Consider the following 17,299-nt stretch of genomic DNA (forward strand, 5'->3'; position numbering starts at 1 on the left):
AAGAAGCCAAAAAAGAACCGACAAGGTGTGGGGAGGGGGTGAGGGCTTCACTTCCCTCAAGAGTGGGCCTCAGTGCATTTACGATTTACAGAGCTCTATGTGCGAGGTGCGTTATTCAATGACCCCCATCCAGGACCGGCCAGTGAATGAAGCTTCCACAAAGCACTTTCCAAGAAGGAGTTTGAGTGGAGAGGGGTGGGTCATTGCATGGCTCTCTCACTTCTGAGACTCTGTGTCCAATGCTTCTTTTCTGAAAAGGTGTTGCACCAAAGCAGGGTCCTGGTCGAGTTTGCAGCCCTTCTCAACCATTCACATCACACTTGAATGCATTCAAGGTGAGCAGCGCCCAATCAGTGGCGTAGCACAAAATCGGAGGTCCCCCTGTGAGCCATGCTGAGGCCACCCCCACCAGGCTCCTTAACAAATCACAGGGCACGCCACACCCCGGGCCAGACCCCCACGTGTGCGCAATGTCGATGATGATTATGCCACTGCAGCGGCATGCACTACTCCAAGTGAAAGAAGTAAATATGTTTTTTAATCAAAGCTTAAATGTTTCACCTAGCGTAGAAAGACAGGGGCAGTGCCTGGTCCCAAAATATACCAGCCACCAGTGGTGGCTGGTGAGTTGTTTTATAGGAGGGTGTAACAATTTGCCACAAATATGTGATTGCGACCGAGCATAGAGAGGGGACCCGAACTAACAAAAACAGGTTTGGGAGGAGTCAGGGGGCTTCTTCCCCCTCCCATGAGAAAATGTTATGAATAATGGGTTAGAATGGTGCATTACACAGCACACTTTCTGTGAAAATGTGGGTAGAAGGAAAGTTTGCAATCGGTTTTGTAGGGTGTAGGGTAACGCATGGAAAAGAATTACAATAGATGCAAGTCACCAAAAGTGCACAAGCGCATTTCCCAATGCATTGTCATGCCGTCCCCTTCAATATATGCCAGTTAAATAAATACAAGACCCATCTCTTCAATACACCTTAGTCCTTGACTAAGCTGTCCCTCTTTCTTTGATCTCCGCTTCTCATTGTCCTCGTCTTGTTTGGTTTTGTGTGCGCTGTGAGGCCTTCGGGCTATTTTGTGGTATTATCAAGAATCTAAATAAATAGATAAATAAAAAATAATTTTCATGCTGTATGTGCCCATACATTTCCATGCTGGCTCCACCAACATATGCTAATATTCCCATATAAGAACATGCTCATGTTCACTTTGAGATTTTTTTTATAGTATCATTACTGCCACAAGGCACAAAGCTGGCTCTGCCAATATATGCCAGTACTCCTATGTAACAAAATACTCCTGTTGGTTTGGCCGTTAAAAGTGACATGTCACAATAAGAACACATGTCCAAACTGGTTCCAATGTAAGCCAGTCTAGTCCCATAAGAACACTTATCTTCCTTGCTTCATCATAAATGCTCAGTTAATAAAATGTCATGCTACTGTAAGAAATACACAGGGCGCTGCACCAAAACGTCAGTCTAGCAAGGTAATACTACTTATCATGCTTGCTTTATCAAAGATGCCGAGTAATAAATGTCATGCCACAGTAAGCAATGGCTAGACTGGCTCTAGCAACATTCCAGTCCAGCCAGGTAATGACAAACATAAACATGGGTTGGCCCGAAAATACCAGTAAAACATGCAGTCATATGTCAAAAATGCTATATATACACACACACACACACACACACACACACACACACGCACGCACGCACGCACGCACGCACGCACGCACGCACACACGCACACACACACACACACACACACCCACACACACACACACACACACACACACACTTCATCTCATTCACCCACCACTCACTGACCCATAGCACATACCAACATCTGACATGCACTTCACACATTCAAAATACACATCAAACTGTTTTGAAAAAAAAGCCTTCTTTCCTGTTTTTCCAGCTTTCGGCCCATCACTACAGGCCACCCTCGGCTCGTCCGTGCTGCTCACAAATAGGAAGCTTGGAGGACTTCCTGGTTCCTGTATATGAGCCACGGGGAAGCTGGAGAAGGGGTTGGAGCTGAACGTGGCATGTGACACGTGTCACATGTCAAGGTCAGCACCAACCCCTACTCAGCGATTCCTTCTCGCGCTGCAAGCCCCTAACCAGCCTTCACCCTAATGTGTGAAGACTGCACCGGGGCACCCCCAGACGGGGGTAGCAAGGGTGATTGCAGGGGTAGCAAGGGCGGAAACAGGGGCCACGAGTGTGACTCCTGGCTACCATCAAATGATGTCCCTGTACAAGCCGTGGGCCACTCCCCTCCTGTTAGGTGCTTGTAAGAATTTCCAATGCATGACTAGTTCCAAAGTGAGGGTGATGCATCTATATGCCAGGTCTGAGGCTATGGAATACACTTACAACACCGACCAGACTCTGGAAACAATTATCTTCAGGTTAGGAAACTGCTAAAGATACATTTATGAAACTAATGAAATAAGACCTTTCAGGTCCAAGTCATTGCACCCTCGAAGAGCCAAGAAGTGACTACATTTGCAGAGTTTGCCTCCCTAGAACTTTACCCTGCAGTAGGACTGCCACAAATCTCTTCTCAACACCACCAACAATGTTTTTTTTATGTTTTATTTTTCTACTTGTGCTTTTCCACAATGTGAAATGCGGGAACACTCATACAAAGTATCCTAGTTGATCAAAGTGTAATCTCTGTATTGAGCATATTCACACAAAATGTGGCCTCACTTGTTTGTTTTGCAGTATGTGGTTTTAAAATGCATCTCCAGTTGTCTGCCAGCCAGAGTAGCCAGCAGCATGTCCCCATCTCCAGCACCACCTTCCATTTGCAGGTTGCCTTGTTTGCATGGGGCAACCTTCTGGGTGGGATGGAATGTACAGGTCCAGCATCTCTCACTTCATGAAATTCACCTTCAGTTACTCTGCACCCCATTGTGCTAAATTGCTAGGTTTTGTAAATGTCCCATGTGTTACACTTGCAGACAACATGCAGGTCAATCACTGCCAACACCCTTCTTCTTTTTATATATTGTTTGAAAGGGTCTCAAGATGATCTTGGGAATAATGTGTACTGCCATAGCTGGAGTATCTGAAATGGAAGAGGGTATTCCAGTGGTTGACATTAACACCTAAAAATGTTCCTGTAAGGGATACCACACCCCTGGTTAATAGAATGTGCACAGTGTTGAATAATCTTGTTTATCCATCAGTCATCTGGAAAGGGGAAGTATTGAAGTATTCTGGAAATTGCAAGGTAAAGTTTCCAAGATCCACAAGTAAAGCTGTGAATGATGCAGCAGGCCGGAAAAAGGCAAATTTAGCAACAGCATTTTCACTGTCAAGTGACATAGTATTATGCAAGGGACAAAACATGACAAAGGAAAGATATCAAATAAAATGTAGTTGAAATTGATTGTTTATTTTATCATTTAATTAACTCTTCCACATATTTCGTCCACATATAATTCCTCAGAGATGGTGGTTTTCAAACGTGTGTGTGTTTTAAACATCAATATTGCATTTTCAGACTATTGATTGATTGCTCTACTGATTACACAGATTGATTGGATGCAGCTATGTAATATCACAGGTATTATTCTTGAACCTTGTTCCTTCTGCAAAAATATCAGCTGATTGTACTCAGGGGCTGTGGCACTTCCAGTGTGATCTGGGAGGAGGCTGTCCAGGTCTTTAGGTCGTGCATGGGTGCACTGGCCACTACTCCATGCATGGCGAGATGCTGGCATTAACTCGGAAGTGCCAGCCTTGCCACGGACCAGAAAGACTCTCAATCTAATGATCTCAGGCCACTGGTTATGGCATAACCCAAGGGATAGGGTGCAAGCCGACTGGCCTACAGGAGTCACCATATAGGCCAGTCTGCCTGTGGATATGGGTTCAGGAAGATCCAGCTGGAGCACTGTTCAACTAATGTCCAATTACACAAATATATAAGAATGGACACATACAATATGATATTCTACTAAACATCAAACATCATTTGGACATTTGTTCAAGCCGAAATCGAATATCTGATAAATCAGTAAAAGCATCAACAATCAAAGAAATGTATGGAAGGGTCCCTATATAAATTCACTCCAAAGACTTCCTGCAACCCACAAACGACTAGAACATCAAGTTTCTGTACTAGCGGAACTTCATCTCTGTGCCCTTGTATGACATGCCAATGCCTTTTCCTGTAGCCCAGTCGACTCCGTATTGGTGGACCTCCTTGCCGTTGATGGCATACCGCCCATTCAGGTTGGAGCGGAAGCAGCTGTAATACCACCAGGCACCCTGTACGACCTCGGCACAGTTCTGCTCCATGTTATCACTGTCCTGGTCAAGGTGGAGAATGGCTTCCCTCTGTGCTGTGACAAAGAGTCCCCTGTGGATGAGATAAGAGAGGGTCAAGGGACAGCAGATCCATCTTGTTATCCTACAGTAGATAATTATATTTCTTAATGTATCCAGCACATTTATACACATGGTTAGTGTATAGGGAGGGAAATTAGAGCATAATACTTAAGTTAAGCATACATTTAAAAAGATCAGACATACTGTCAGAACATATGGACGACCCTGAGATAATCACCTCTGAAAATTAGACCCCAACATTGGTGTAGAATCCCTGAAACTCAGCACCAAACCCTGGAAGACCCCATTGATGGGCATAACGAAATAAGCAAGGGCATCAAAGTTCTGGAGAGAAGGAAAAATAAGAGGAATTTTGGGGAATGTTTGCTTCTTCCAAAGGCACCACATTTGTGTTGGACAGGGGAGGGTCTTAGGAACCTGGTATTGTGATGATTCACCAGATCCTGTCACTTCTTCCCATAGAGTAACACTTCCCTATGAGGCTATGGAGGTGAAGCCTCTACCAAATAATCCCCCTTATGGGTGGTAAAAAGATCGAGGACCTCATAGGCAGGGCCTCCCTTCCTGGGCATGGGAACTCACGTGTAGGGAAAGATCTCCATAAATCTTTATCCCCAGAAGCCTTCCCATTTTTGACTCCTTCCTTTTCTTCACTAGAGGATAATACTGTGTGTTATTGTGAAGTTTCTGCTGTCTCATCTGTAAATCCTCATAGTACTGAGAGGAAGAAGAAATAAAGAAACATACAGATCACCCATGGGGGGAATTAACCAGGAACTGTGACAAGGTGTGACACGGTAGTTCCAAATAGGCTCAAGGATTACATCAAAGCTATTGGTTAACAGCTCTGACGTTACGTTGGGGCAGGCTCAGCTGTATAAAGTAGAAACTGAGAACAGACTAAAAGGAAGAAGCAGGAAGTGCAGCGAGGGAAGATGGCATCTGTCCTTCATTACCCGGGAAATCCAAACCCATGGCAAACTGAACCCAGGGAGATAGCCGGTCCCTGGACGAGAGGAATCTGGAAGAACTTGTGCGTTCCAGTATGCGACCGACTTGCTGCTGGAATGCAAGAAACCTGGTGGTGGCGTGACCTCTAGGAGGTGGCCCGTGTGGTCCATTAGCAACACCAAGATTGATGCTACGGATCCGAGGTTCGGCACTGACAAAAAGGAGGCTGCAGAAGTGAACGCAGATGACACGTGCAGAAGACACCCCAAGCAATGATCCCGGGAAGAACCGGTAAAGCTACAGCAACTAATTATAGTAGTGATACCCAGAGAGCACAGAGTCAAGAAGCACTCAGGAATAATCTCCCTCGTCACAGCAGTGTGAAAAGAAAAAGCTCTAAAGTACAAGAGTGCCTCGGGAGTGAGCTCCTTCGTCACAGTAAGAAGTTTAAAGTATGTAAGAGATATCTGAAGGATAAAGAACTGGTTGAAAGTAATGGAGTATTGTCAATCAGGAGAGAAGCGAATCAGGTCTTGACAATATTGTTTGAAAGTTCATGGGAAGAACTAAAGAGACCTTGTAAAACCTATGAGAAGAACCACCAAGAACTAGTTTACTGAACTTTTCCAGACAGACCAGGAGAAAGTAGTCATTCTCCTAGTCTAGGTTTAAATTGGTAAATCAGACCCTATTGCCAGAGACTTCTATTGATTCAACCTGAGACTGAAGTACTTCACCAGGGGAAGGGAGTCATTCGTTCGGTGGTTGATCAGGAACTTTATTGAATGCTTTTTGGTTTACTTCTGTAGTGGCAGGGATAGAGTAGTTAATTTGGACTGAGGACGGTATATTCATTTATTTTGCTTACATCCTGACGAGCAACCAAGTTATTCTAGGTTGAGGTAGGGAAACCCCTCGTCTAGAAGTAGGCAGAGATAGGTTTCTTATCTCATTTAATAAAGGTTTATAACCAAAAATGATGACTTTTCGTCAGCCTCCTTACTCCACCCCACCATCAATGTAAGATCTAGGTTGGTCCCACCATGTGTACAGGAAAGGAGCCTCCATCCAAGTCATCAAAACATTGTAACTACTATTGTTAGCAAGAAGCTGAGGGTTGTAGATTCTCTGAGGAAGAGCAATGAATCGACACATAAATCAGTGCACAGTATAAACCAGCATAAAAGGCTATGGCTGAGTGATTACAGTATTGGCACCATTTTGCTAAAAATCATATCGTTCCTCTCTCCATGACATGATGGGAAACAACCTCATCGCCACTTTTGACACCAGCGATGATGGATCATTGCACTGTTGTATGACATTTCCATTTCTTTTCTGTGACACTCTGTGTGACATTTTATCAGTGCCATAAAGGGATACATACAATCTACCCAGCATACAACCATCACAGCTGCCACCTAACAGGCACACCGAGGGCAAGCTCCTGTCCAATATACACACCTAGGTTGGGATGTCTGCTACCCAGTAGGAACACATCAACTGTGGGCAGCTTTCCGTCAACAAATATACCTAGGAGTAACTACTCATAGCATGCACCCAATGGGCTGAATTCCTCTCCAAAATACACAGCTAGGGACAACTCCTACCCAATAGGTACACTGTGGCCAAATTTGTGTCTAAACTACACATGTAGAGAGCAAGCAGATTGTGGGCAACTTCCTCCTCAGCCAGAACATCCAGTGAACCCTCTGCAATGATGTGTACACAGTGGGCAACCCCCTCCCCATCACGCACACCTAGCGATACCTCCTACCCAGTAGACACTTTTCATTTTTTGGACAAATCCCTGCCCAACCTACACACTGGAGCTATAACCCTTAATGAACATGCACAGTGTGCAACATCAAGTCTAACATACTCTACTAGGGCCACCTTCTTCCCAATAGGCACATAGCTAAGCAACTCCCTGTCAACATACACATCTATGGATACCACCTACACATCATGCAATTGAGTGCAACTTCCCATCCAGCATGCACAGACATGGGCTCCTGTGCAACATGCACATTATATCCACTGACTCCTCCTACCAAACATTCATACTCCTGGCAACCTCATGTCCAATATATGCATCCAGGATTACCTTCTGCTGAGCATAACCACTGTGGTCAACATCTGGTGCAATATGCACCTTCTGGACAATCTCCTGGTCAAACTGTACCCTTGTATATTCCATTGTCCTACAGGTCTTTGCCATAGGAAACCTCTGGCCACAATGTGCCCCTTGGGCAAATGTCTGCAGTAATTGACTTCAGCATCACATACAATGAACGTAAACATTGACCTGATCTTGCTGTGTCTGTTTTAAGGTCAGCATTTTCTTTTCACTTCTGTCTAACACTTCTGCTTCCCTTTTCTCTATTTTCCTTCCCAGTGCTACGGTCTAAGTGTTATTATATTATTCCACATTTTAGTTTGCATTTTTCAAAAACAAGAACAGACCGTTTGCAAACTTGGTGAGATTCAGTTCAGGCAAAATTAGCCTCTTCAGCTGAGTTCTTTTAGAAGCCTCCTGACAAATGTGAATTTCAACACATCCATGAAAGGAAGAACCTAACATCAAGTGTAGCGCCATGGATAATGATTTCAAGCACTGCTACAAAAATCCGGTGAACCCGTCTAAGATGGCTCACAGATTCTGTATGAGTTTAAGGCTGTTACAAATTATGTTTTATATTATTTCATTTTACACAATAACCGTGCATTTAAAATAATAAATATATTTTGCTCTTGCATTCTTTACCTTTACCTTGGATCTGGTAAATTTTCATTTGAACATTTTTTGCTTTTTGTGTCATTGTCACATTTTTTGGCCTTGTTTTTTTGCTTTTCCTTGTTGTACCTGGGGTGGGGGCAGGGGGCAATGCGCAGATCCGGCTTGAGGGTCTATGGATGATTACTGGTGTAATGAAGCAGGGGTGACAGACAAAAACCATTGCAATGTTTAATGGTCAGATCCAGGAAACTCAATTATGAAGTACTATAAAATGGTGTGCACGCAATGTTGGCATCATGAGTTTGCAACCATGACTTACATGTATGGAAATCATCCACATGTTGTCTATGCATCTCTTGCAGGACTCAGAAGAGGGTGTTGTGGTCACATTGGCTGATGAAGTTAATGAAAAATCTGGATTTGTAATCTGCCTCGTATAAAAGGCCGGTCCGAACATGGTGCCCATCCATAGCACTTGTATTGCCAATAACAATGGATTTAATTATAAAAACCTATTTTGTTAGATCATTCCCTGTAAGTTAGGCAAGATCATTTCTGGACCTGCCCTGGAGTGGTTGCTGACTATCGGCAACCAATTCAAGAGTATTGAGGGATGCAGGGTGGGGTATACTCATATAAAGGGGCTCAATGCCCATTGCAGCTGGAAGGCACACCCTCAATGATGGCAACGCCATGCATAGTATCCTGGAGGAAATAGGACGTGTTCTCGACTAACACTTTTAAAAACTTGTCAGCTAAAATGGATAAGGAAGCCAATACTGAATTGAGATGGGTGACATGGGACAGCCGGGGGTGTCTGCTGTCTTTATGGTGAATGGAAAATGTATGTGAAGCAAGAACCATTAGCATGTTATTTTTTAGGCAATTGCTTTTTTATCTAATAAAATATTTCCAATAGGGCACGCTTTTCAGAGATCGGGTACCATTACTGAATCCAGGCCTTGTGGGCTTCCCTGCCGGGCTCTACAAGGTCAGAGGGAATGGAGACATTTTATGGGCCACTGGTAACTCTCACCTAGGACAATTACACAAAACCATTGCTTTGGCAATAGACCATGGCCCAGAGGTCCTGCCACTACATTTCGTATTACAATGCAGAATTGCCAGCACTGACATCTGCATCGGCCCCATACCATGAGATCAAGAAGTCTTCCTTCGTGTGCTTTTGTTATGTTATGTTATGTTACTATGCATTTATATAGCACCTTCTGTACCATTGGTATGATCTCAAGGCGCTGGTAGGTTGAACGCCCTCGGGAACCGTAGTTCAAGTCAGTAGAGAGAGAGAGAGAGAGAGAGAGAGTCATAAGATGCGTGTGAGCACCGGATATGTGTGCAGCAGGTGTGGCATTCGTATGATAGCTGTTTCTTAGCGGTAGGTGTGGTGGTTGGAAGATCATGAGTATGTGTTCGTTCTGGCATGATGTTATCCAGACCGATTCTGGCTGCGTTAGGCCTGAGGAGAACACCTAGGCTGGCGGGTGTGTAGCCAGCTGTGTTTGATTAGGATGATGGGGAGTATGAGGCAGGTGATGGTATGAGAACAGCTATACCGAATGTGTCATAGTATCGTTGTGTTCTAGATGAGTGGTGGTGTATAGAAGAGAGTAAGCGTGGAGATGTGATATGGTGGTTTACATTAGGTGCTTGTGGTCGAGCGCACTCCAATCTTTCCATGCACACCAACCTTTCCATGCACTCCAACCGTTCCATGCACTCCAACCGTTCCATGCACTCAACCATTCCATGCACTCAGACCATTCCATGCACTCAGACCATTCCATGCACTCAGAGGATTCTATGCACTAAGACCATTCTGTGCACTCAAACCGTTCCATTCACTCAAACCATTCCATGCACTCTAACCGTTCCATGCACTCTAACCATTTTTGTACAGTGTCTATTCCGTGCCCTCTATCTGTTCCGTGCATTCCATCCATTGCATTTAGTTGCTCAGTTCTATGCCCTTTATCTGTTCGATCAGTTCTGTGTATTCCTTCTGATCCATGCACTTCGTCCGGTCTATGGATGTTACCCCTTCATCATCCGGTCTACCCATTTCATCCGTTCTACCCACCTTATCCGTTCTACAGGCATCATCTGTTCTACCCATTTCATCCGTTCTACCTATCTAATCCGTTCTACAAGCATCATCTGTTTCACCCACTTCACCCGTTTAACCCACCTTATCCGTTCTGTTCTACAAGCGTCACCTGTTTCACCCACTTCACCCGTTTTATCCACCTTATGCGTTCTAAAAGCATTATCTGTTTCACCCACTTCACCAGTTCTGCCCACCTTATCCGTTCTACAAGCATCGTCTGTTCCACCCACTTCACCCGTTCCATCCACATACTTCACCCGTTCCTTCCACTCACTTCACCCGTTCCATCCACCCACTTAACCCGTTCCATCCACCCATTTCACCTGTTCCATCCACCCACTCCACCCGTTACACCCACCCACCCACTTCACCCGTTTCACCCACTTCACCTGTTCCGTTCCACCCACTTCATTCGTTCCATCCACATACTTCACCCGTTCCATGACATACTTCACCCGTTCCATCCACATACATCTTCTGTTCCATCCACATACTTCTTCTTTTTCATCCACATACTTCACCAGTCCTATCCACATACGTCACCAATTCTATCCACATATTTCACCCGTTCCTCCCACATACTTCACCCGTTCTACCCACATACTTCATCTTTTCCACCCACATACTTCACCCGTTCCATCCACATACTTCACCCTTTCCATCCACATACTTCCACTGATCAATCGGCTACTCCACACCCTGCACCCGCTCCACACCCTGCACCCTCTCCCCACCCTGCATCCGCTCCACACCCTGAACCCATTCCACACCCGCTCCACACCCTGCATCCGCTCCACACCCTACATCTGCTCCACACCCTACATCCGCTCCACACTATACATCCGCTCCATATTATATACATCCGCTCCACTCACTTCATCCGTTCATCCTGCATTATCAGTTCAACCCACGTCATTCGTCACACGCACTCGATCCGTCCGATGTACTCCATCCGTCCCATGCGCTACATCCATCTCATGCACTTGATGTGTCTATTCCATTTGTTCCGTTTGTTCCATGCACTCTTACATTCCATGCCATCTATCCGTTGCATGCACTCTATCTGTTCCATGCATTCTGTGCACTCATCCGTATCATGTATTAATCTTTTCGAGCCTCTCGTCCACTTTATTCCTCACGTCCACTTTGTTCCTCTCGTTCATTGCATTCTGTACACTCATCCGTATCATGTATTCATTTTTTCCATCCTCTCGTCCACTTTATTCCTCACGTCCACTTTGTTCCTCTCGTTCATTACATTTATTTCATCAATTTCATTAATTCCAACCACTTTACTGCTTTCAAACAATTTATTCTTTTCATCCACTTCACTGCTTTCATCCACTTTACTCGTTCTATTCTGTTTGTCCGTTTTAATTTACATTAGCGGGTATTAGTTTTCGATTTCTCGCTCGGATCATGATGCTGGATTGTTATTTATGATCTAGGAGTTTGGGCTAATGTCATTGAATTGCTGTTATCCAGTTTGAGTTAAGAGTCGATTTTAGGGGAAGAGCCATATTTTCAGTTATTTGCGGAAAGACATGTGGTCCTCGTTGAGTCGGATGTCGGGTGGCAGTGCGTTCCACAGAGGGGGGGCCAGGGCTGAGAATGATGATCCACCTAACCTGACTGAGTTTGTTGTTGCTATGAGTAGGAGGCTGGCAGAGCTTGATCTTAGAGTATGTGCAGGGTGATGGGTTTTAGTTTGTCTTGAAGAAATTGAGGTTCGGTTTTATGTATTGCTTGGTGAGAGATGCATAAGGTTTTGAAGGTCACCGTATGGGCAACCGGGAGCAGTGTAGAGTTTTTAGGGCTGGGGAGATGTGGTCTCTTGGGCCAAGCGCAAGTAGTAGTTTGGCTGCAGCGTTTTGTGCTCTTTGTAGTTTAGTCAGTTGGTACACGTGGATTCAGAGGCAGAGGGGGGTTAGCATAGTCCAGTCTTGACATAACAATTGATTGGACCGCAGAGAGTCTGTTGGGAAAGGAGAGGTATGGAAAAATGTGCCTAAGAGTTTTAAGGTGGTAGTGGCAGGACTTTGAGACGTTGTTGACTTGGCGCAAGAGGGTTAGGTCTGAGTCTAGGGTGCATCCAAGGTTTTTTACTGAATTAGAGGGTGTCGGCGAGTTGCCCATGGCAGATGGCCAGGGTAGCAGATGTGGAAGAAATTTGGTGTTGCCACATACCATGATTTCAGTTTTGGAGGGGTTTAGCAAGAAGTGGTTTGTGGTCATCCAGTGATCTATGTCGAGGAGGCAGGAAGTGAGGTCGGGTTGGCAGTTGGGCTTTGAGTTCAAGAGTTTTAGAATTAGTTGGGTGGCATCGGTGTAGTTGTAGCACAGGATATTGTGCAAACAAATTATTTGTGGGAGCGAAAACATGTAGAGGTTAAACAGGAGGGGTGAGAGGCATGCTCCTTGTGGGACTCCAGTGTTGACTGGGTGGGCGTGGGAAGCATAGGTGGAGAGAAGGGTTATTTGGTTCCGATTGTTGAGGAAGGATGCTATCCATTTGAGAGCATTTCCACAGATTCCCAGGGAGTGGAGGTGGTCAAGGAGGATTGAGTGGTTGATTGTGTCAAAGGTCGGCAGATAGGTCAAGAAGGATTAGTGCGGCAGAATCAGCTGTGTTTTTAAGATCATCCCAGATTGCGGTTAGGGTGGTTTCGGTTCCGTGGCAGGCTCTGAAACCTGATTGTGTGGGGTCTAGGAGATTGTTGGCTTTGACAAAGGACTTTAGATTTGAGTAGGCGGTTCGGTCAATGAGTATGGCAAGGAACCTGGTGTTTGAGATGGGGCAGTAGTTTTTGAGCTCGAGAGGGTCGAGGGAAGGTTTTTTTTAGAAGAGGTTTGACATGAGCAGTTTTTAACTTGACGAAAGGGATTTGTTTATGATCGTTCTTGCGTGTTCTCCTGTGCAGGTAGATTCGAAAATGTCTTTGAGGGTTGTGGCTGGGCAGGGGTCGAGTGGGGAGCCAGATGGTTTGCGGGCAGAGAGAAGTTTCTCAAATTGGTCAGTTGAAATTGGAGTGAAGGAGTCGAAAGTCGGATGGGTAGTGGTCGCAGGTGGCAAGATGGCAGGTAGGGTGGGTGGATTGCATGGTGGGTGTAAGAGAGCTAGTTTGTTGGTTACAGAGTTTGTTCTTTCGAGAGCTGTGGTGTAAAAGTGTAGAGAGAGTGAGTCGCACAGTTATTGCGAGGGGGTGGGATGAGTGGTCGTACATGATGGTTTGGTGAATTCGGCAATGATTTTGTGAAGTTCTTTGCTGGGTTTTTTACAGTTTAGGATTCGGGAGTTGTAATGGGCTTTTTTAGCTTTCCGAATTTCAGTCTTGTAGTGGTGATGGTGATGGGCCAGGGAGAACCGGCTCAGGGCGGTTTTGTCTTTCCGCCATTTGCGTTCTAGGGATTTATATAGCTGTGTAGTGGTCTTCAACTCTGGGGTGAACCATCTAGGAAAAAGGCCATGGTAAGCTGATGGTTTGCAAGAGGGGGTGAGGGGGATTAGTGAGGTGTTGAGCCATGAGTCAAAGGCGTCAGAGGTTAGGGGTTTGTCGGGTAGGCGGGTAGGGGGTGGAGACTGAAGGAGTACATTAGCTAGGTCGGGAAGGATTCTTAGTTTCTTCCAGCATTTGCTTATATTTGGAGGTTCTGATTCGGGTAATGGGAGTGGGTCGGGTGAAAGAATGGTGAAAGAAATAATGAAGTAATCGGACCAGATGATAGGGGTGGGGGAGGTTTAGATGTATCAGGTTGTGGGAGCTGAAGATGGTATCAAGTGAATGTCCTTTATAGTGAGGCAGGCCGTTTATGTGGGTATGGAGGTTAATTGCGTCTAGGCGGTCAACCAGAGAGTGGGTCATAGGGTTGGTGGGGATGTCAAGCCATATGTTGAAGTCTCCTAGAAGGGTGAGGGTGGGATGGTTTAGGTGGAGGGTGGCAATAGAGTCACAGAGGTTGTTTGAGAATTGTCTATCGTAGCCAGGGGTCTGTAGATGATTAGGAAGCTGTGAGAGAACAAAGGGGGGAAGGGGGAGGGATAGTTTTACGAGGAGTGATTCACAGGAGGGAATGGATGGCTGGTTGTCGATGATTGAGGCATAGAAGTGAGACTTGAAGGCGATTGCTATTCCTCCTCCTCTAGAGGGACGGTTCAGTGGGATGAGGGAGTAGTCTTGGGGGAAGGCTGCATTGGCGATAGGGGCATCTGTGTATTCTCTTCTGTGTTGATTCACTTTGTTAATTGACCTCAGCTTGTTTAACGGCTCCTTCTTCATCTGCCCAGTAAAGTCGCTCTTTATACTCGTGGCCCCGCCCCCTTATACTGGTACACCTTCTTCTTTAGCCTGTCTTTAGATATAGGGAATTACTAGTTTACTACCCACGCAACACCACATATTTCTCTGTGTTCAATTGACTCTGTGTTCTCTTGTTCTGTTTCATTGCACATAGGAGTTGAGAAAGGCCTTTTCTCCTTCGTACTTTAGATCCTCATCTGGTAGTCATGCCTGTTTGTTTGGCTGTCAGCCTCAGGGGGTGATTGAGGTTCATGGGGCTATCCTCATGGCTATTTCATTAGGTTCCCTGAAAGTGTAAACAGAGTTGGCCACCCAGTTAGGCTTCATGGGTCAATAAGGCCCTGTGACTGCCTTGATACAGCAAAATGGCCTTGCATACAGAAAAGACCACTGCCAATGCTGCCATTGATGGTTGCCTGGGCCAACTTCTGGCAGATTGCCAGATGCTACTAGATAATGTAGAAGAATTGCAGGCAGCAGTGCTGAATCCCTCGGTTGATCCTGTGCAAGTTGTCACGGGCACACCTCAGTACCAGAGGCTTTAACATTGTAGCATATCCCTTTCTCAGTATGACTACCACAGCGTTTCTATGGTGACCAAAATGTGTATAGAACCTTCATTAACCAATGTGGACTAATTTCTTATGCCATCCGAGTACTCTTGTGACCTCTGAACAAAACAGACAAGGAACTCACGCCATTTGCGGCCTATTTGGATTGTGGGACTAGAGGCAATTTTCTGGACATACAACTAGCTAAACAATGGAGCATCTCTGTGATTGTTAAACTAATGACTAAGCCTGTTGTCAGGCAGGCATGGAATCACAAGTAAGGACACAGACACAAAGGTATAAGTTTCAACGCCTTTATTAAGTTTGACTGGATTGGAGACTTCCAAACTGGCCCTAATTCAATAATGGGAGTTGTCTCGACCATCAAAGTAAAATAAAATGGTCCAAGTCACTCAGTCAAACAAAGGAAAACGTGTTTGTCAGAAACCTATACTTGCCCTCACGCTTCACAATAAATAAAGAGTTTATTAAAATAATGACAGAATGGCAATGAAAGTGGCTCATCACTCCCTTTCCCAAGTTCAGTTCAATGGGGTTCTTACAAAGTTCCTTCAAGGTGGGCAGTGTGCACAGTTCAAAGATTTCCGATAAATCTGTAAGGCTTCCCTCGCCTATTTAAATGTCAGTTCAATATGCATCACAGTTCTTTCCAATGGATTCTTTAGGGCTTCCATCACCTGGCTTCACAATTCTTAAACAAACAGATATTCACAAAGTTCCTTCTTAGTTACTTTCACAGGCTGCCCTTGTCTGTCCTCAAACACTTAAACATGGCTGAAACACTTTCCAGCTAAACAGCTCTGATTCACACAGCTTGGGGAGAACTCCCTTCCCCAACTTTTTCACTTCTCTTTCACAATGTACACCTGTCAGAGACCTTCGGAACTGTATATTATTATCACCCCTATACATGACCACTCTGACAATAGGGTTGGTTTCTTAATATCCGTGCCTCTTGCAATTGCTTTTGCAGAACGGGGCCTCTGCCACTCTGTTCCTCATTTAATACCCATGCCTCTTGCACTTGGTTTCACATAAATATCCATTCACTTTCACATTAGCCATTCGGGATCTCTTCACGCTCTCCTTCCCTCGTGCCCTTACCTTCAATGGCTTTCAACACTTTTCGCTTTCATTATTTACTGTTCTGTTATCTTTCAAGAAGCATTTAAAAACTGACCTTCTCACACGGCACTGCTCTGTTACTTTGTTTCTCATCTGCTCCCTCGCACTCATTTAAACATTCAAGCTTTCAGTTCAATGTCTTTATCCTCCTTCAACGCATAATTTTGCATGTAACACTGCAGCTCTCCCCAACCGCGCGTATCACAAACCGAGCTCTCCCTTTCTTTGAAATCACCGGCTGTGATTGCTTTCACGCGTTGTCCTGTTTTCAGCTCGTTGAGGTCAGGGTCTTGCCCACCTGCCTCTCAGACACTCCCGGGCGGCCTCGCGGCCCATGTGAGGAAACAAGTATTTTGCTGGTGCATGGCGGAAAGGGACTAGCCGGCCCCTCAGCTCCCTTGTCTGAACTCTCCCGGCTTCTTGGAGAAACAGCTCCCTCAACACACTTTCTCCTGCCTCAACTCGCAGCCTGTCAGCGTCTCGGCATTCCATTCTCCCTGGCCTAGTTCCAGGCAGCTCTCTCTCAGCTGCTCCTCAGTCCCGCCATCCAGATTGCCTTTCTTCTTGGCCCCTACCTCGCTCTCTGTGTCTTTCTGTGCTCCACCTTTTATAGTTTGAAAAACGGTCCATGACTTTCAGGCGATTGTGGATGAGTGCCTGACCTTGCCTGGCCTTATTAGTGGGACAAGGCCAGTATCTGTGACTAGTGGTAATCTTCCTAGTCTCAGTTTTCCTCTCCCTCGTCTCAGTAGTTGGGCTGATTAGGAAAGTAGGGGAGTAATGCGAGTTCCATAAAGGTAGAGGGAATATGGGGTGAATAACTGTCAGGAGATGGGTTATACCATGTCTCACCTTCCAGTGCCTCCTCCCTACTCCCCCGAAGACCCCCTACTCAGGTAATCCTCCCTCGCTTGTCCACCCCCAGGGTCGGGGTCCAATAGCGATGGCCCTTCCCTGGCCACCTGAATAAGGGATCCCCGGGGACTGAGTCGTGAAACACTTCAGGTTTTTCAGGCTGTGTATGCAGGAGATGACACAACACTTTTTTTTTGATCAGTCCGACAGAACACCAGTCCCTTGGTATTGACGCGCTTAAAGATCAAA

The 17,299-nt window shown here is 45.5% G+C and overlaps 1 long non-coding RNA gene across 11 annotated transcripts in view; it reads right to left on the minus strand.

The window, feature by feature from the left end:
- Positions 1-3,404: 3,404 nt before the first annotated feature.
- Positions 3,405-17,299, minus strand: part of LOC138503294 (uncharacterized) — a 311,300-nt gene continuing 297,405 nt past the window's right edge. For all 11 annotated transcript variants that reach the window (XR_011279604.1, XR_011279607.1, XR_011279605.1 and 8 more), the window contains one exon: positions 3,405-4,394. This is a non-coding gene — a long non-coding RNA (uncharacterized lncRNA). The remainder of the gene's footprint in view (positions 4,395-17,299) is intronic.

This window comes from Ambystoma mexicanum, chromosome 11 (genome assembly GCF_040938575.1).
Source record: "Ambystoma mexicanum isolate Mex_15411 chromosome 11, UKY_AmexF1_1, whole genome shotgun sequence".
Classification (NCBI taxonomy): Eukaryota; Metazoa; Chordata; class Amphibia; order Caudata; family Ambystomatidae; genus Ambystoma; species Ambystoma mexicanum.